Genomic DNA, 21,153 nt, shown 5'->3' with positions numbered 1-21,153 from the left:
ATTTTCTTTCTTAATTGATGCATTTGTAATACCAGGAAGATTCATGTGGACCCCTTCCCCTTTTGATAAACCAGGAATAAAGAAGTAAAGTTACTAAATATGTACAGTGTCAAAGTTGTAAGGCATGTAGTTTTAATTAAGTTTTAACTAATTCCCTTTATCTTGTCAAAGTAATTATGACTGTACAAGTTGTGTCACATTAATATGTGAAAGCAGCACTTTGGCATGGCTGGTCAAGGAACAAAGCCTTTATGACCTGCCTTGTTAAATTAAACTAGAGAGACTGATCAACTTGTATTTTGTTACCTTCTTTGATAATTTATGTTAAAGGTGAAGAAAAGAGCTACAGGGCCAGCACACATTGGTGCTAAATAATGCCAAACTACGGCAGCAAACAAATTGAGGGGGAGAGATCTTGGAGACCTTTGAAATTTATGCTCCAGGATTTGTTAGTGAAAAATGAAATGACATGTAGCAAGTAAGTAGTTTAAGTGGACTGCTAAAGTCTGAACAAATCCAAACTTTATGCTTTTTTTGTATGATCGGGTTGAATACTCTGAAGTTATTACTCATTTTTCCATTTTCTGTTTTGACAGGGTATCTGTTATACAGAATATAACTGAAGTTAGTTAGGGATTCCCAGTATACGAGCTATTCTTTACTACCAAATCATCTAGGTACTTACTGAGAAGAGCAAGTGCAGTGTAGTCTTCTCTACCTTTAGTAGGGCATAAGGTCTTTTCCACTTAAGGTAAGCTGCTTTCACCTTTCAGCTTCACAAAGTATATGGTATAAATTTGTGTCCTAGCTCACCTAGCATTAATTTCCTATCTGGGCAAGCTCTTCTGGCAACCTTTTAGCCTAGGCAAGTATTGAATTATGATTTCTTTACTGACACCTGTACTGATCTGTGTAAATTTGAACTGTACCACAATAGTAGTTCATCTTGTTACAGTGCAAAGTCACACTCAAAAAAACTCCCGAAAGAAAGAATATATATTATATTGTGCTAAGTTCTTCCTGTGGACCGTCTGCTTCAGACTCTCACCCCCACCTCCCATGTTCACTTTGAAGGAGCAGAGAAATTTGCTTTTCTATGCTCTGCCAGGAACTTCTGGAGAGGCTCCTCCCAACCCCTTTGACTGTTATGTCAATTTCTATCTTTTTGAGACATTTTCCATTAGAAATAACTATGCTACATGAGTCTGCTGTTTTTTGCATGAAGCTGCTGTAGGGACAATTTCTGAAGATTCCTGGCTGGATTCTAAGCTGGGGTCTGTGCCCTTTTCATAGCAGAGACTTTAATCAGTTTAGAAATTCAATCCGTTCCAGGAGGAATATGCTGAGTAATAACAGCATATCATTGTCACAACAGCTTGCAGGCAGATTCAGGAAGACAGCCCTATTTTCTTTTCACATATTTGCATATATTTCTCTCCGGTATCTTGGGAGGAAAAGGAAAAAAGTATATACCTTTCCAAACAAAGATTTGTAGGAAAGGGTATGCTTTAGGCCCTTGTATCTGTACAAATCTAAACAGTCTTGGAGGATGGTATGCTTTGAAAAAGAAAATAGATTGTGTAGGAAATTACAGTGGGGTTCCATTTTGCTCTACACAGATTTCAACATTATTCACTTAGGTTCATGAACCTCTTCAAACAGAAGTCAGCATTGAGGACAAAGGTGGGTGGTCTGACCTTGGAAAGTAAATAACAAGAGAAATAAGAACTAAGGGCTCTTAAGCAGTCTGGAAAAGAAGTTGGAGGGAGCCACCTGTTCCTGCACACCAACACTTGACTGGCCTCTAAAATGAAACATAGCAAAAAAAAAATCTTTGGAGATCCTCAGAGTTTTCAAGACTTGCAAGATTGTCTCATTAGGAAACACAGTGAGGACCATAGAAATCAAATGGAGGAAAATATGTTAATTTGGAGATGCTTGCATTAAGCTTTTCACAGGTTACGAGAAACCAGGTGCCCGGCATCAACGTCAAAAAGTTTCTGTGTTCCTGACCATTTCAGTCAGCTTTCCAATAGCATTAGATATTAAGTATCTTTCAGCTGCAAAGCAGGCACCCAAGTATGATCTTGAAATTGTGTTTTACTAAACTAATTATATGGGAAAGTAAGCATACGCTTACTTTGATAAGAGACTTACTTTGTAAGCAGAGGGATATTGGGTATGGACCTATTTAAAAACTGCTCAGAAAACACTTAATATGGCTCTCCTATGTTTCCTGCATAACTCATTCTGAAGCTAAATGGCCCAAGGGCGGCTTAACAGTAGTCAGAACAGTTACTGAATATTTTTTGTGAATTAGCTCTAGGTTCAGATATTTTCCACCACTGCCAAATATAATCATAACTCTTTACGAAGTTTTCAGAACAATGTACATAAATAACATCCTTTTTTTTCTCTCAGACCTGTTGTCTAGATTCCTGACTAGCACGACATAACTTGCTAGTATGCTAACTTACATACTTGCTGATGTTGCTGTTTATTGCTCCACAATCTGCAAACAGGAAGCACCTGGGAGATTAAATCTTTGAGTGGGTTGTTAAAAGGGCAAGAAATCTGAGAATCTGAGAGCTTAGGAGGCAGAAGGAGAATATTGACATATTCAGATTATATGAAGTATCAAACTTATGAATCAAGACACTGATTAGCAAGTTTCCTTCTTGAATGAAGAAGTGAGAAGAAGTGGTAACTCAAAATGCAGGAGTTCTACCTCAGCTGGTGGATAGGGAATGGTTTGACCACATCCTGGATGATTTTTAGAACACTGTTGGACTTTCATAAATCAAGCTTTGAACGTTTTTGTACTTGCTTATTGTTAATTGTGGTGGAAAGGTATGGAAGGTATCTCCTGATCTCCAGATAATTATCTTGCACTAATTATTGAAACACGAAGATTTTTGTATAGAACGTGGACACCCATTTACTGCTGGGGAGAAAAATACATGTTAGGAGAGTTTTCAACTTATCCATAGGATTGTTAGAATTCCTGTTACAGAATTTAGAATGTTTGTTTTTGTGCTTGAGTTGTTAGTAAATAAACTTCTTAGTTTTGTTTCAGCTTACTTTCTATTAAAGATTTTTCGCCAGCTGACCATGCATGCATCTAAGTAATGAAAGACTTTAATCAGATGCTGCAATGTGCCTGTTTCCTCCAGGCTTCTAACTTGAATTGGAACCTGCTGGAAACAGAAGCTGACTTTCTCAGTAAATCGTTCAAAATTAGTGGATCTCGGGAGTGGCACCTTTTATTAAGGAACTGAACCCCTGCTTCAGTAGAGGGGGAAAAAAAAAAGATAAGAAAAAGAAAAAATAAAGAAAAAAAGAAAGAAAAAGAAACAAGTTAAGAAAAATGTACAAAAAGTGAGAGTGAAATCAAAGGTTAAGGAAATAAAGCCTGAAAATGAGAAGGTGAGAAAGGGGGTGGGAAAGGGTATTTATGAAGGATCTAATGGAGCCTTCTCTGCAGAATCATGCTTTCTCACTTCAGGAATTCCTGCCTGCTTGCAGAGCTTGCCAGCATAGAGAGGGTCTGCAGTGAAAGATGCACTGCCCTTCTTCTCCGTTGGCAGCCAAAATCCATTGTTTGCCATAATATTAATCTTGTTTCCATCACAGGGCACCTAATTGTTGATCAGCCTAGCCTGTTCCCAAGAAAGTTATTCAATTCAACATCAAAGTCAACCAGAGAAACCTAGATCCATTTTTGGAAGTTAAAAAGTCTGAATCTTGAGTAATCTAAATTTTAATCAGCATTAGTTCATGGTGTTTAATGTTCTCGGCCCACTCCCCATAAAATGAGGGATTTTTCTTTTTTTCTATCTCGTATTCAAAGATGAAAATCTGTACTTTGGAGGATTTCCTGACCTAGTGGTGTTATATTTTTTTTTCTTCTGGAAGAGAAGAACACAACTTTACCCCAGTGTATTTCCCTGGTCCTCAAAAGAAAAAAGATTTGCATTTCCACTCCCTAGCTTGAAGTAGGGTTTACAGCTTGGAGAATAAGACATAAAATACACACAGCCGAGCCTAACCAGCATGAGATAAAAACAGTGTAACCAAGTGTAAGAGATACAAAAATAACACTTGTGTCTATGCTTTTAGTAGAAGGGAAACAGCAATAATATTCTAATGGTAAGATATTTCTTTTTAATTTTTAAGTGTTAGCACTGAAGCTGGTCAAAAACCAGCCTAGCCAATGTCCCTCCTTGCATGTCCTGCTTACTCAGCTCGGTGCAGCAGCTGTTCCAATAAGCAATCTGATGTTTAGCACCTGAGAATTTGCTCTGTCCTTTAACCAGGATTGCAAACTCAACAAAATGTATAAAAGCATGAAGTTTCATAACTCTTTCTCCCTAATGTGACAGCCAAAGGAAATCTGAGTTATAGTGCAGTCATTAGCTTTCTAGTAAAAGTAATTTTTATGTTTTGAGGCTTTCTTTTTTTGAACACAACAAAAACCTCTTCTACCCAAAAATAACGATTTAAAAGTGAAAGAAGGAATGAAATAAGTGTATGAAAGAGAGGTGGTACTAAATCTTACCTTTAAGTGGCTTGCTAAAGAAATACATTCTTTATTTGTAGCCTGCAATCAGGCTACTAATATTTATGGATAAACATGATGAAATAGAAAATTTTTCTTTACCATCTTGTTTTGATTTATTTTAAAAAAACTAAACTGATTGTTGCTTGTTTTCTTAGAACTTTGAACCCACATAAATTATATTCGCTCTTGAGTGGACATCTCCCCAAATTGTTAGGTTTAGTCTTCCATTTTTGTCAGTTATAGAACCTTCCACACATGAATCTCAGATTCCTGGAATCATGGATCTTGTTGTTGCTTTCTCGTTACTGCAGCAGAAACGTTGCCTCAAATGTACCTTATGGTTTCAGGAACAAGAACCAAAAAAAAAAAATTATTCAGTATCCGTTTCTGGTAAAATTCAAACAATAAAAGTATAAAGCTGATGAGGATAAGACATACTTCTGATCTTTGTCTGTATTTCGTTCTTTCTCCACAAAAATGACATTGTTTCCTTAGGGCTGGATAGATATAGGAACAGAAAAGGAAGGGAAATTAATAAAAATGATAAAAGAATATACACAAAACAGGTGATGCATGATGCAGTTGCTCACCACCTGCTGACCCATCCAGTCCCTGAGAAGTGGCACCCTGAGCCCCCAGGTTTATGACACGTTATGCTATGGGACATCCCTTTGGCCACTTAAGGTCGGCTGTCCTGGCTCTGTCCCCTCCCAGCTCTTTGCAACAACTCCTCGCTGGCAGGGCAGCATGAGGATGTGAAACATCTCTGGCTCTGTGTAAGCGCTGCTTTGCACCAAACACAGCATCAGCATGTTGCCACCACTATTTATATCCTAAATTCCAAAATACAGCACCATGCCAGCTACTAGGAAGAAAATTAGCTCTATTCTATCTTAAACAAGGACAACATTTATTTTAAAGTGGATGTTCTAGTGATTCTGAGCATAAAAGCAAACTCTGGGAATGAGATTTGTTGCCAAGCGTTGAATATCTGCAGGATGGACAGCACCTGAAGTAAGAGAACTGTGGATTTGATGGGGCAGAGGATTGTAGTAAAAATGATCTCTCACTGAATGCAGCAGTTAATTGTCAAATATTGCATTTCTTTTTAACTGCATAGCAGTCTCCAAAGCTACATAGTGATCCCATGCACAAATTCTGGTGGCAGTGAGAGCATTAAATAATAATAATTAAAAAAGCAGTAATGAATCATCCATTTCATTTATGATTTACTGCTCTAAAGAAATATTTCAGGAGCTGTATGAGCAAGAAGACACTGCTGTCAGCTGCGTTGCTGTTGCTTTCAGAAAAATCTTGGTGAAAAATCTTTCCTCAGAAAATATCAAAGCAACCATACCCATGTGTTTGGACTTGCTAACTTGTTTACCACATTGCCAGGTGTTTCTAGGCCTATTTTCTATGAGGCTCTAGGGCACTGAGGAGAAAGGAGTTGACAGCTGAAGACAGGTTGTCAGTGATTGCTGGGCTGGGGCAAGTGGAGAATGGAAAAAAAGAAGGTGGGAAGTGACATGATGTTGCTACCGATGTGGGAGGGGTTTAACAGAAATTCCCTTCTCTCTAAAGGCAAATTAAGAGCTCTTCATTATCCTAGTGCCATGCATCATGGAAGGAAGATAATTTTACAAGATTATAGACTTTTCTAGTATGCAAGCAAATCTACACCTATTTTCTTGTGAAAAAAAAAGACGTCTAGTTTTTCATCAGAAATATATTGCAAAGTACATATAAGGATTTCATCCTTCATTTTTATTGGTATTGGATCACAGATCTGTAATCTGTTTCAGATTATTCTGTCTTCTTTTCCTCTATAGATTTCAGTAGTTGCTTTTTAGTTATTTTGGTCACAGCAGATACCTTCTGCAGTGCCTCACATACTAGAGGACTGCTGTCTGGACGGGGTATGAATCTGAGAGAGAATTTGGAACCTAATATTTTTCCCACTTGTCAGTTTTGTTTTTTTAGAACAAAAGGTCTGATTTTACAGAGAAAATTGTCTTCTGTATTTTTGGACTTTTAAATCAGATATTCCTAAGTGTTGTTGCTTGAAAGGGGGAAGATGGTCCTTAAACAAGAATCAGTAACAATGTGTGTTCACACGCTATTTATGTGTGTTGTGTTATCTGGATATTGGATAGAATAGAATTTGAAATACCCTGTCCTGTCTAACTCTGGGCATTTCATTTTCTTTTTGTTCTTCTTTCTCTTTTTTCCCTTTTCTCTTGTCTATTCTGACCACAGCTTTTTGGTGTAAGGGGATTATCTTGATATAAGATATAATGATGATTGCACAGTGATGAAACTATCAGAAATCCAATTCTCTAGAGAGTTTTCTAGACAGTGCTGTTATGCGTGAAGTCATCTGGCATTCAGAAACAGTTGATTTTACTTCTTCAGTGCCTTAAGAGACAAAAACATTTTGCAACTGCATGCAGGTAATAGCCTTGAAATATTTTTTGGATCTTATTAGTTCCATGGATGTGCACATGTGATCTGTACATTCAGTGTTTTGTGATTGTGCTATGGTGTTAAAAATATGAACAGTTTTAGGGAGGGTTTTCAGGTGTGACAAGCAATTCAACCAGCGCAAGTGGTGCATTTGCGGAGGTTGGCAGATTCATTGTTTTGTGAAAGGGAAAAGATTTTATTTAGATGAGCTGAAAGAATAACCTGTTCAAAATGAACTGTGATTCAATGGGAATTTAAGTTGAATCAAAGGGACACTTAATGCCCTTAGCTGACAAAGAAGTTTATGCAGAAATTTTCTCTGTTCTGCGATTCCCAAGTACCGTAACTGGCTGAATTTTCCAAAAATTAGTGTTTAAATGAACTCGTTTCACTTCTGCTGTAGAAAGCAGTCACTCTTGTCTAAAAACTCATCAACTACACAAAATTCTAGTTGTGTTGCTTTTTAGCTTAGACATCTTCTTTTGCTTTTCTTGTTTTCCAATTTTGAACTTAAAGTTCTCTGCATGTACGTGTGGTGCTACCTGACACAGGTCATATTTCAGCACAGTGGCAGCTAGCTTCTTTTGCAGGCCCTCTACTAATGATAGCCATTGATCCAGTAGTCCACACTGCTCAAAGGCAAGATCAGCTTCAATGCTTTTCCTTCTCCTGCCCTCTCATTTGTAGTAAATTTGCCCTTAGACACCATTTGCATGCTTCAGAATGAAACCTGCTTTTTTGCTGAAGGACCCCCTGCATTCATTTGTCAGGTTTCACTGCTACATTATTGCTAGGTGTTTGTAACTAGAACTTTCACAAGAAATATGTAATATGAGCTAAATATTCATAAGCACTGTTTGTAACTGGAACGGTGTTGCATAGAGTCAAGGTAGTTGTCAACTCAATGTGGTAACTTCTATTAGCTAAAATAAGTTTTAGAGTATTATTAGAAAATAAAGACTGAGTAGTCAGGCTGTATAGCCTCTCAGTACTTCTACTGATTTCTGAATTATTAGAATATTAGAAATATTATAATTATTAGAATATTAAACTTTTATGAGCTCAGAAATATTTTGCTGAAGGGAGCTATAAATAAAATGATGATAGGCTTTTGAGGTGTCCTAGGTAAACCAATAATCTTTGATTCCTCCTTTTCATGGAGCATATTAAAACTGAAAGGCGATGCTTGATTTGAAATTCCTTAGCTGTGTGTTGTGTATATAATGTACAACATTGTTTGTGTATTATGCATACACAAATAAATGTATGCTTAATGAGTTTAAATAGAGACTGAACAAATTAATGGCAAAATCTATTCAACTTCATCATCAGTATGGGTAACCCTGTCTCTCAGTAATAAATACTGGGACTGAAGTACTTGGGGAAGTAATGCTATTTTTGTGCTGTTGGCTACAGATTCATCTAGTTGGTACTAGAACTAGTTATTATTCTGGAAGTCCTAATATGTCCCCTTTCCCCTGGTAGACAGAAAATAAATAAAAGTACTGTTTCCATTAAAATTTTCTTGCAGATGGAGAGGCAGAAGGCTCTACAATGTACGGGAATTTCAAGACATTCTCTGATTTGGACTAGGGTAGAAAATCTGATGATTTTTTTTTCCTCCTCTCCTTTCTTCAGTCTGCTTTCATTTTTGTCACCTCACGATGATGGGAAGTCTGTATGTAGTACTATGGAGGCAGAGGTGGTTACATATATAGTTAAGTAATTCAGAAACTAGTCACTACTGAGTAATTTTCATCTTCAATGCTTATTATGCAGCTTGAGATTTAAAAGATACAAACCATATTTTTGCTGCGTAGTCCTTCTAAATAACAAATGCTGTACATGATTTTTTTTTTTTCTTTTTTTTCTGAAAAGTCAATATCAATCAAACAGTAATGAAACATAACCTGCTATTTTCAAATGGTTGCTCAGAACTGCCTGGAATGCAGTGTAACACCTGGAAATGCCTCTGATACCTGGGACCCGTATCTTCTTGGCACAAATACTCAAACAGTCATGGACTTTGTCTTGAAAGAGATTTTTATGTATTAAATAAAAAAGGGAGAGAGAAGGAAGCTTGGCTGGAAATTTTGAGTGATTAATATGTAAGGCATGTCAAAATGTCCCATGGAGCCACACAGTGCCTTAACCAAGAATTAATTTATACTGAACCATAAACTAAAGATAAAATAAAATTGCTGTGAAATGCTAATAAAAATTCTTCTTCCAAAGCCACTCTATTGAGCAAATCTTAAAAGAAGAAAATGTTCCATGGCTCAAGACTGATTATAGGGCTAAAATGGAATGGAAGAATGAAAATCAAGAAAATCCAAAATAATGCACAAAAGAGAACTATCAGTGCTAAGGATACTAAAAATCTTACTGCTAAATCACTGAATTGCAGGTCCTATGTACTCTGTAGGAAGTGCTGTTCTGTGAAGATAATGCCATTGACATAAATGGGATTCAGTCAAGGTAAGACAGGGGTAAATAATCTGATTGAGACTGAGAAGAGGGAAGCTTCGTTTTAACCAAGATTCAAATGCATAAAACTAGGACTTCACATGATAATAATTAACACCAGAAAAGGGACTCTCTCCTTCTGGGAAATGAGTAGAATAAACTCTGGCTGGAAATGATGGTCTCATATTTTACTGGTGTGGAATAAATAAAATAGAAGGAAACAGAAAAGCCTCAAAATAATCGTTCTGGAGGGATAAAACTTCATTTATTAATGGGTGCACCAATGTGCCTAATACAAAAACTCAGCACTTATATGAAGTTCAGCTGTTGATTATAAAAAGCAAGGAACACATTCAGGGAATGGTTTCTGTGATTGCCTAAAAAAGGAAAAAAAAAGACAAACAGAGGCTAAACAGAAAACAAATTAGAAGGGCAAAAATTATCAGGAAATTTGTCATATCTGCAGTATTAAGTAATGCTGTTTGTATTTATTTGTCCTATAGGAACTGGATATAAAAGCCCTCAGGAGAGAAAAATATGTATAAATGATAAATTTTCATGAAATTGCAGTGCAGGGATGTGGCCTTAATTCTTATCTTAAAGTCAAAGTTACTGTTATCTATGTGACATTACAAGCTATACATTCCCAGCTATAGTTTAAACATCCAGGTGTGTTTGTGGGGTTTGTAGTGTGCTTGCCCATTTGCTTTAGGAGACCAAATGAGAAATGGTAATAGATGATCTCAGCAAATGGTGATGTTACAATATATCTTGGCCTACACAAAATTGTGTTGGTGCTTGACCCTTATAATGTGATTTGGGCATAAAGTATTGCAGTAAACTAAAGAAAAGATAGCATTTGCTGTAGCAAAGTGAACTGCATCTGAAAACCATTAAAACTTACCAAGACTTGACTCAAAATACTGAGATCTCCTTGGGAGTACATGCTCCTTGGTGAGCTGAAGCCAAGGTGCTTATCCTTCAGCTGTTGACATGAAATACAGCAAGCTTATTCTCTGAAAGTTTAATTACTTTCAATGAATGAAGTTCTTTTTTTTTTTCTTTTGAATTTCTAACATTCCTAAAAGCAAGAACCTTAATAAAGAAGACTGCAGTGAGTCCAGTCCATTTGAAAATGGACTCTCTGGCTCTGAAGAACTGGTGGGTTATAGCTGGGGCTGTGCAGGACAGTTTTTTGCTGTCAGAACAGAACGGCAAATTCTGAGGGGCAGAAGAAGGGAAGACTGCCAGCAGAGCCCTCTGTATCAGCAAATCATTCACTTCCCTATAGTAATTTGCTTCTTCATCTTTATCCCACATGTTAGGGTATTAAGTTTTCAGGAAAACTGTGGGATCGAAGCAATTCCTTTGTGAATTCTCTTTTTGATGGAGAGGGGTAAGCAACTTTGTTCACCTTCCTATGTTAAAACCAAAATGTTTTTTAGACTAAGTTCAGCTGCTAAGTATTCCTGTTTCTTAATTTCATAAAAAGGAGGCATTGCTGGTGCTTTGTGACATCAGGAGATGAGTGATTGCTGCATCTTCCTGGTTCCTGTGCACCAGCAAGGATTGGGCCTAGCAGCCTCTTTCAATTTCTTTCTTGTTCCCTGCTTAAATCAAATATCAGGTGATTTCACTGAGCTCCTGAAAAATAGATTGTGCAGGAGAAAACAGGCTCTGCTGCAGTCAGCCTGTGGAAAATCAATGAGCTTCCTTGGCAATGCAGCAAAAAAACAAACAAACAAAAACAAAAAGCCAAAAAAACAACCCAAACAAAACAACAACAACAAAAAAAAACAACCAACCAACCAAACAAAACCAAGCCAGAAAACAGCCTGTGAGTTACTTTGAGTTTCACAGACTTTGCCCAGCTGGGCAGCCATATGGCAGAATTTGTAGCACCAAGTTTGGGAAAGGGCCAAGCACTGAGGCTGCTACTGAAGGAAAAACTTCTTTGGGGGCATCGTCCACAGCTGCACAGTCAGGCCAGCAGCGTTAAAGACCTTTTAAAACACAAACACAATATAGCTGCTTGACATATCATATCATGTACATTTCAAAAATACTGGATTGAAAAGAAAGATCTAATGTGCCTGAATATTCAGGCTGTATTCATGGTGAAAAATACTGGGGCAAAAACTTCCCTACAGGAAGATTATATAAAAGGTTTATTTAAAAAGTCAAACGATACAGTTCAGTAATGGAAATAAATTATACTGGTTAGCAAAAATGATTGCCTGAACTACAAAACTAAAAATGTCTTAATCTTAGCAAAGTGATTTTTGATTTTGTAGAGATTCCAAATTACAGGTTTTTATTTTTTTTATTTACTGGTTTGTTTTTGTTATTTGTTTATTTGTTTCCTTGGTTGTCTTTTGTTTTGTTTTAGTACAGCACATGGCAGATGCAGAAGGCCATGAAAAGGCTGGGGATAAAAGGTCTTGGCTGTGGAATGAACTTTCAGAAATTAGGTGAATTGAAACTCTGGCCATCTTCAAGAAAAGCTTTTAAACCTCTCCATCCGATACAGTTTTTCTGACAAAACTAGAATGGCTCTCACAACGCCAACCACTCACACTTCTTAAATAATCATAGTTTTCTAAAATCTCAACCAGAACAGAGCATTTCCACAGCCTCAACAGACAGAAGGACCAGAAATTCCACATGGTTTACCAGAGACTTCATTAGCACTAATCTGTTTTATGTAGAAACATTCACATTCTCCAATGGCTGGTGACAGTACAAACACTGAGATGAGAGGAGGAGGATTTCTAATACATTAGAGAACTTCTTTTCTTTTTTCTTTTTCTTCTTTTTTTCCTTAGCTTGCCTTTCAGTATAAATCCTGTAGGCTTTCACAAGTACTGATCACTTGCAGCATGAGGGGGGGCTGAAGCCTTGTGCTGGATGAAATCATTTTGAAATGTCTAACTGATACATGTAAAAAAGACAAGAAATCACATTCATGACTTTTTCATGGAATTATTTTAAATGGAATTATGTTTTCTTAAATATTTTATATCAGGAAAGTGAAACTGAATATAAAAAACACTTGGCTAAGTGCCAAGTTCTTTCTCCAGGGTCGTGCCTTTTGTAGCTAAACTTAATGTAGAATTATTTCACGGATGCTGGGAAGAAGAATCTTTCAACTTGCTGAACAGCAGCAACATTATCCTTTACTTGTAACCTCAAGTGTCTGCCGAGGCTCTGCAGGAGGTAACAACATGCACTGGACCTCCTCTTGTTCTCTCTTCACCCCACCTCAGCAAAAGATTTGCTGCAAAGAAAGTTCAAAAGAGGATAATGACGCAATTTTGCAGATGCTTAAAGGCACTCCTCCAAGTGTGAGCAGTCGCGTGGAAAAAATGCAGAGGTGTTTATTTTAAAATATATCAAATGGGGTAGGGTAGGCTAATTTAATGGATCATGTCCAGGTGCAGTCTCAGCTGTGAATGGAAGAATTTGGTGGTGGTGATGGGTGGCATGTATCATGTAGTATATCAAGTAAAGACTGAGAAAATATTGCGTAACGTTCTGATATCACATTGAAAATAATATGGCCTACCTTCTAAGTAAGCAGGTTTATGAGAAGGAGGAGGTCCTCTGCAGGCTATCCCTAAACAGAGTGATGAGTAACTTCATTTAACAGGTAATCCCATTAGCAGCAGAGGACGGCCAAATGCAAAGATTGGAAATCTTGAGGCAGACCTCAAAAGAGCTGCAATATGAGCACTAAGTGTTCTGGGCGTGCATGTATGTACACATGTACATCTGTGTGTGAGAATATGAATATATGTGTGTATGCTTCAAAAGTTTAGATATACTGGTGTATTTTAGTGGGCTTTTTGATTTTGAACTGCCCTGTGAAATTTCACCATATCGGTCTTCTGCTGTTTTGAACTGTCTGATATTGTGAGGCTTCCAAAATTACATAATTATCTCTGTGTCTCTTGGAACACAATCAGCATCTGTCTGTCCTTGATTCTAAAGCCTGCTCTGAGAGAGGAGTGAAGCTTCTCTTATTATGGTTAAATTATGTAGCTTCCATATCTGTTCTGCCTCTAGATGCAGAACGTCCTAAATCCTCCTCTCCAGTACAGTATGAGGGCTACTCCGAAAATAATGCCTCCTATTTTTATGAGGGTCCTCAAAATCAGAGGCAGATGTTGGTGGTATAGCAGTAGAGGCTGAAGCTTCCAAAAAATATTCCATTGCATGCTGTTGCGGAGCAACAGATGGCAGTAGAGGGGCAGTCTGACAAAATGACATGGAAGTGCATTTCAAGCTAAGTGTGGATGTGAATTACTCCATGCTGAAAAAGCTGCACCTATTGACATTCACTGACAATTGCTGAACATCTTGGAGACCAAAATGGGGATGTGAGCACAGTGAGGCAGTGGTGGTGCATTTTAGCAGTGGAGACAGAGGCAATGGATCATCTCTTCTGGTTCAGAGGTTGAGTGGTGTGGAGGTTCTTGTTCATTGCTGGTGAAAATGCATAGCTAATGGTGTCTTTGTTGAGAAATAGTATTTTGTAGCAGAGAGCGTGCTCTATCAAATAGTGTTGTGAACTTTGTTGTAATTTTTTTTTTTTTCTGGATGGCTTTCTCCAGTTCCTGGAAGCGTTAAAGAAGTAGTTAGAGTCTCCAGCTTCTCTATAACGCCTAATGTTAGAGAAGGCAGGAGAAAGGACCTGGTTTCTCAGTAGAAACCAGATAAAAGTGGGAATAGGATCTTAAAATGCTGGGCTTTTTCTGCCTTCTAAGGCTTTCCTGTCACAAAGTTTGTTGAGGAAGTGAAACTACGCTAACTTTGCCTATAAAATCTGCTTCTTGACTTATAAAGAAATTCCCTTTGGCTGCTCCACTCATTTTTGATAGGTTTGGAATTTTTCTTCTTATCACTAGGTTAGCTTATCTCAGCATGCTTGCCTTGCACAGGAACTGTAGAATTTTGGAGCCTTTATAAGGTACAGGATCTGCTTGTTCACTGTTGGCTCTGTATTAATGCCCAGTAAAGCTTCTTTGTTGTATAGGGAATGGAAGAACAATCAGAATGGAGTTGCAGCTCAGGGACTGCTGTCAGTGCGGCATTTTGTTGATCATGAAGTTTGGGCTTCTACTAACTAGAGCAACCAAACCCTGTACTAGAGAGAATAGTTTATAAATGGCAATCAGTTTTGATCACTGCATTTTTGTTGTGTGTAAGAAGTACAATTACATTTGCATGAACAGATTCATTTCCCTTTCTGATACACAAAAAAGACATGAGCAAAGGAAAGATCGTTAGGTGACCCAATGTGTAACATTGGATTTGTTCATGTACCATACTTCAGATGTATGCAGCAGGGGCATATGTGGTGTATTTAAGCAACAAGCATTGTCGCAAGACTGCCCACAGTAAAGAGGTTCAAGGATTCGAGAGATGCAGTAATATGAAATTGGATGAAAAGCTCAGTGGTTTACACATATGGAATAAAAAGTGATTGTAAGAGGAGCTATTTCAATTTAGGTAAAGTATTAAATAGGGTCCCTGGGGATCAATAACTTGAATTTGTACTGTTTTCTAATCTATAAAAATGCCCTGGGTTAAAAAAAAAATAATAATAATAACTGCAAGTGCATTCAATTTGCTGGTGATATGTGGGATTGCATAGGAGAAGTTGGAGTACACAACAGTCAATGAGCAAATGTAACGTTGAACTAGGTCAGCATATAGCAAAACAGACTCTCTTTAAGAATATATAACCAAGCAGATGGGATCTCAGAACTGGGTAAATCTGACAGGAATAGAATTGTACTTGTTTAAGAAAATTTTAGGATGGAACACAAATGAATTGTGGTGGAAGGCAGGAAGGATCGGTCCTGTAGGCATAATGAAATGCTGGAGACTCAGACTGAAAAGTATAGAATCAGAGAATAAATAATATTTCATCTCCAGCAAAGGAAAGGAGAAAGACTTGCACACTCCAGTCACTTTTGGAAAATTAATTTAAACATGAAACCTGATCCCTCTTACTCTGCACCCTGGAGAATGCTGGGGAAGTTTGAGATGAGTGCTGGCAAAATCTACTGCAGACCAATTTAGAAACCTCCAATGATCAGGCCCCTCAGCCTCAGCCAGAATCAGCCATATTCTGCAGTGCCTTTCAGTAAACTCCATCAAGGGCACTGGGAAGAAACTAAAGAAAGTGTCAGAATTTGTATCCCAACTTTTAAACGTAATTTGTAAACCACTTCTTCCTGTGGATTATTCATTTTAGCCCAGTTTGCTTATGTGTTCTACTAAGTGAATGCCTTTCCTATTTATTACTTTTGCTATACAGAATTTATACATTTGTCATTTTACTTTGTCTCAGTTGTGGATCTGCCAAAGATTGCCTAGAGTTTTTAATTGTACTCTTCTGTAGACTTTCCCCCAGTTTGAAAAGTAATCTAAATAAACCAATGTACTGTTTAAGTATTTTCAGGTATTGAGATGTATTCAGATAGAATATTGATGACAGCAACTGGAATCTGCATGAATATACAAAAGATTGAAGGGTTTTTTGTTATTTCACATAGATATTAACTTTGTTTTACTTTTACTCTGTTAGGACAACCTTTCACATCTCATGTGAAAAATATTTGAAATACATTATATTTCTTTTCTTCTACCAATGTTCTTGTTTGGCAAGTGACAAAAATGCTCTCTTTTCACATACCTGCTCCTTGCTATGTAACTTAGCAATAAATAAGATATGATCTCTGTCTTCTTTTTTTTTTTTTTTATAATTTATTTTCAAAGAATCCACATTGTGTGCGCTCACTCTTTTACCTGTTCCTCTCTGGTATGCCCAGAACAGTGTGCTTCCTGGACTCCTACGCTGGCTTCTGTCATCAGGAAAAAGCAATGTGTACCCAGGTGATGGGATTAGGTGTATTCTGTTTTCTGGGGTGAATTATGTCTGAAAAAGATTGTTTCAGACTCTAATCGTTTTAGTTTACCTGCTTGTTAAGACAGAGTGTTGAATGAAGTTTTAACATGATAACAGTTATGTCTTTTCTCTAGGTGTTAATATAGTTTCATTCTCACCCATGTGCTTAGTATCATCCCCAAACATTGCTTTTTTTTCCTCTTTTGTTTTGTTTCTTCTTTCCACTCTTGCAGCTTACACAAATTGTTGTAGACAGTGCAAACTTTGGAACTCTGCTAACCTTTTCCATGACATCTTTCTTCTGCTAAGTGTGTGTAATAATGACTTCAGTGTCAGAGAATAGCTTAAGTTTCATAATCCCATAATCTTCGTTATGTGTTGGACAGCTGTGGTTGTGTTGTAAATTCTAATTGCATAGTTCAGGGTTAATTCTGGCTTTTCCAGTGAATACTCAGTTTCTCATCCAGATCTCAATTACAATCTTATCTCATATCTGGTCCTAGTTAGACTTGCAAAATTGGCTTAGATTGATCACAACCCCCTCTGTAATTTCACGTTCCTCTATGCCCTGATTAAAAGCACATACTTCATGTGTTTCATTTTTACCAGGAATGCAGTGCTCCTCGAATTTCTGCTACAGTTTCATAGCTGGACTTCTGTGTCTAAGCTCAAAACTATTAAATTCTTGTGTTCTGAATCAGACAATGCCACAGGAAAAATCAAACCACCTTCTGCGTATCTTCTTATGTTTTGGCTCCTCTTGTTTGCAAGCTCATATAAAGTGTTGTGTGAACTTAAGCTTTTTCTTTTTATAGATACTCCCATCTCTCTCATGTTTTTAGCTACTTCATTTGTCCTGTTCTTACGCAGTTCAAAAACAAAAATGTCATTTCTGTATTGGCCAAATTTATGGACAGAGTTCAGAGCAGCCCAGCAGATGTGGCTGCAATTCACCACCTTCACAGAAGGTCTTGGTCTTAGCTTTGTGGTTGGGCTGTGCAGTCTTGCAGCTGCTGTATCAGCAGTGTGTAGCTATGCAGTCAGACAGAGCTGCTGGACAGTCTGACCAAAGCACAACCATGAAGTCTGGGTTTTCCTGTTAGATGAGTGAGATTGCCTGTTTGATTGAGTAGGCAAAAGGAAGATGGGAATGTTTGTCTGGGGAGGAATGGAGAGGATACAGCTGCATCTTTCTGTACCAGCTTGCATCTGGATAAGCTTGGGCTATCCTTAAAACTCCACACAGAGAGCCGCGTCACCCTGTGTCTCAGGGTGCTTCTGTTTTCCACTGCTTGAGATGTAAGCTAGAAAATAGTTCCACACTGATGGCTGTTGGCTTTGCTTCCCAGTGCCACATCATCTCTCTGTTGGATGAACCTGGATTGTTACAAGAATGAGCGCGGTTAACACTGAGAAGCATTAATATTCTTGCTTTTGAGCTCTTTTCTTTCTATTTTGTTGTTGTTGCTTGTTTGTTATTTTTTTTCTCTCTCTCTTTTTAAGCTGTAGATAGTATTTTTGTCCTGGTATTTATCCAAGTAGGAAAATGGCTTTCACACTGAGAGCAGAGCTAATCATCATTACCTGTACATAATACAAGTTGGAGACACTGATTTGATTGGGCATTTTTAGAAGTAGGAGACTCTTAGAAATACAAAATCTTTCCCTTTCGTGATACTGTGATTCTCACAGTAGAGCTGAAGATATACATGACCCAATACTGAGGTGGGGTTTATTTTACATGGTAAAGGAAATTAAATGGAAAAAGAACCTCTTTTTTCCAGCATTCACATTTCTGCTAAACATTGCTGAATTTACCCATGGAAGACACAGACTAAAGAATTCTACTGCTTCTGAATAGAATTTTAAATTTTAAAACTACTTTTTGCTATTCTCTTCATGAAGTTTAATGCAATTTGTAGAATAAACAAGAGTTAAATTGATGTGTTTAGGTGGGTATTTGAACTGAGAAAGGGAAAAGTAAAACAAATAATGGAAAATGTTTTTATTTTGAGCTACTTTTAGTACCTATGAAATGTATCCCCTTCAAGGTTCTTTTCTCCTCAATCTTAAATAGCGTATCACTCAATATAGTTGGTAACCAGAGCCTGGTGGGAGGAACTGTGATGTGCAGTCACCAGTGCAGCTGGGGAAAGCAATGTTTCTTACGAAACTGCTTTGAACACAGCACCCCAGCTGCTTCCTAGTAGCCTATTTCTGGGGCCAACATTTGATCCACGTCTGGTTAGCGATCTAAGTACCACTATCTGCCATAGAGAGTGCTGGAGGGAGAAGCCTCTGTACAGAACTGCGAACACAGAACACAGAATTTGCCAGCATTGTGGCTGGGGCTGAGAAGATGCAGATTCCCACTGATACCAGATCAGGGAGGTTCTTGAACAGCCTCGAGCAGTATTGAAGGAGCAAGAAACCTAACTGGTTTCAACATCAACTTTTATAAATTTATGAAAGTGATTACACGCTGTGATTAGGCAGTATCAGGAGTAGGACTTAATGACTGAAGATCACCAAGAGTGAAGATGTTCCTACTAGTTTTAAATTCTAAAGCAAATAATAAATATATATGTATTTTTTCTGAATTAGAATATACAGGAACGGAGAGAAAGGAAGTCAAATCCAACAACCTTCAGCACATCTGAATAAGTTTCCTCATAGGCTTAGCTGAAGATTAACGCTGGAACATAATAATTATCCTGCAGTATTGATGGATACAGCAGTAACTGCTACAGAGTGCTCATATGCTGTCATCTTTAATCTGTCATGTCTGCCTGCGAACTAATGGTGTAATCTGCAACCAGATGACATGGCCAGAAACCTGTGATTCTATAGTGGTGCACCTGTGGCAAGTGGTGCACCGACCTGCCCACTGCAAATTTGAGGACAGGGGCGGTGTAAAGTAAACCGTGTTGAATGTAGCTGAAGAAAATTCACAGTAAATGGTCAGTTTTTATGTTTAATTAAAAAACTTCTTCTGTATGTGAGGCTAATACAGATTTTTTAGTTCTTGCAGTAGAATTCCATAAAAAAATCTGGAAACTGGGGTAGAAATGATATCTTATTGGTGCCTTGAATATTAAATGTTTTTCATTAAAGGCTTTTCATCAGAAAATGAAGACATCAATTTTTGCCCTTGGTGGGAAAATTTACAATTAAGCCTCAAAGTATTTACCAAAAGGAGTGAAAGGTAGAAAGAGAAACTCAGTAAGTACCGTTTGGGCCACATTGAATTTAGAACTTGATTAGAAGTAGGCCAAATACTCATCTTAATATATAGTAAAAATATTCTGAAATATGTGTATAAAAACTTAGTTATTTTAAACCAACTGTAAACAGTATTTTAATTTGGCCAAATACTGTTAAAGCTTTCTTTTGAAAAGTACTGTTTTACACTGAGCTTCTCTCAGAACAATACTTTGTATTAGATGCAGAAAGCTTCTAAAATGCTCTGATAGCAAGACTGTGAAGTGCAAGTTTACATGCAGTGCTGAAGATATTCATTAAAATTGTAATTAGACTCACGATTAAATTCAGCCACAGAAGAAACTTTGTGTGTAAGTGTTGCTACAGGAAGAAACCTCCAGTCTGAAAATTAGTTCAGCAGTCTGAGCTATTTTAATTATGCAGAGTTGATTATCATTGGAGAAAGGAACCTTTATTACCACACCAGAATGCTGATTCCCTTCCCCCCCACGTTTCCCTGCACCACACTGCCTGTTTTTCTGGGCTACTGCATAGTGTGTTTTGATAGCTTCATGATGTTCTGTGTAAATAATTGGAAAGTTAATCTGAGTAAGTTCAGTATCCTGATGCTAACATTATATTAGATGACCATTCAGATGGTCATTTAATGTAGCACCTGTATTGCTTGTCAAGATACAGTGGTAGCTTCTAGTTACACACAGAAACTTGGTCTTGTGGGGAGATGTTTTTAAATCTGCAGAATTTTGCAAAGCTGCATTCCAAAGCAACATCTTGTTTCCATTTTTGCAAACCCAAAGCTAGTGACAGAGATGCTGATGGATGGCTCTAACTTTCTCAAATGTCACAAATATACCTAAATTTGGCAAATCTGAGTATAGCAGAAGGAAATGTCCCTTCCCCCATTCATGTCTAATTTGACTATTGACAGAGTCCCCTATCTTAGCAGCAGATTTTATACATCAGTTTGAAGGAACCTGATTCCTCAATATGGAATCTGACTCTATTTAAAGTCAAAAAGCGGAGGGTGGAACACACAGATCCTTGGTAGCCCCTTTGTGTGCCGGTCCTAGAATGGTATGGAGGTGATAAGTAGTTGCACAAAGATTTTTGGGCACAGTAATCCACTTGCTGCACACCACCTTTCTGCTTGGAGGGCTTGTTTAGGATATGGTAGATAGAGAAGCAATGAATTGTTGCGCTGTTGTTCCTCTGTCCACCCCCAAATTTTCATCTACTGTTCCAGAATTTTATTTCCAAACTTCAAGCACAGAATAGCAGTGTGTTTGTTTTCTTCTTCAGATGCTTTGGGTGTACAAATTTAAGATTAGTCTGTGTTTCTGAAGATGCTGCAACCTGGCTGTTTTTGTAATTACAACTGTTTTCAGTAGTACACTGTGGTATGTGCAGTCTGCATATATTGCTGATGGTTATTAGGGATGTTCCTTTTCTGCACTTTGTCATAGAATCATAGAATGGCCTGGGTTGAAAAGGACCACAATGATCATCGAGTTTCAACCCCTTG

The sequence above is a fragment of the Tympanuchus pallidicinctus genome, unplaced genomic scaffold (assembly GCF_026119805.1).
Source record: "Tympanuchus pallidicinctus isolate F22 unplaced genomic scaffold, pur_lepc_1.0 scaffold2, whole genome shotgun sequence".
In the NCBI taxonomy this organism is placed as follows: Eukaryota; Metazoa; Chordata; class Aves; order Galliformes; family Phasianidae; genus Tympanuchus; species Tympanuchus pallidicinctus.
Note: the sequence above shows the minus strand (reverse complement) of the source record.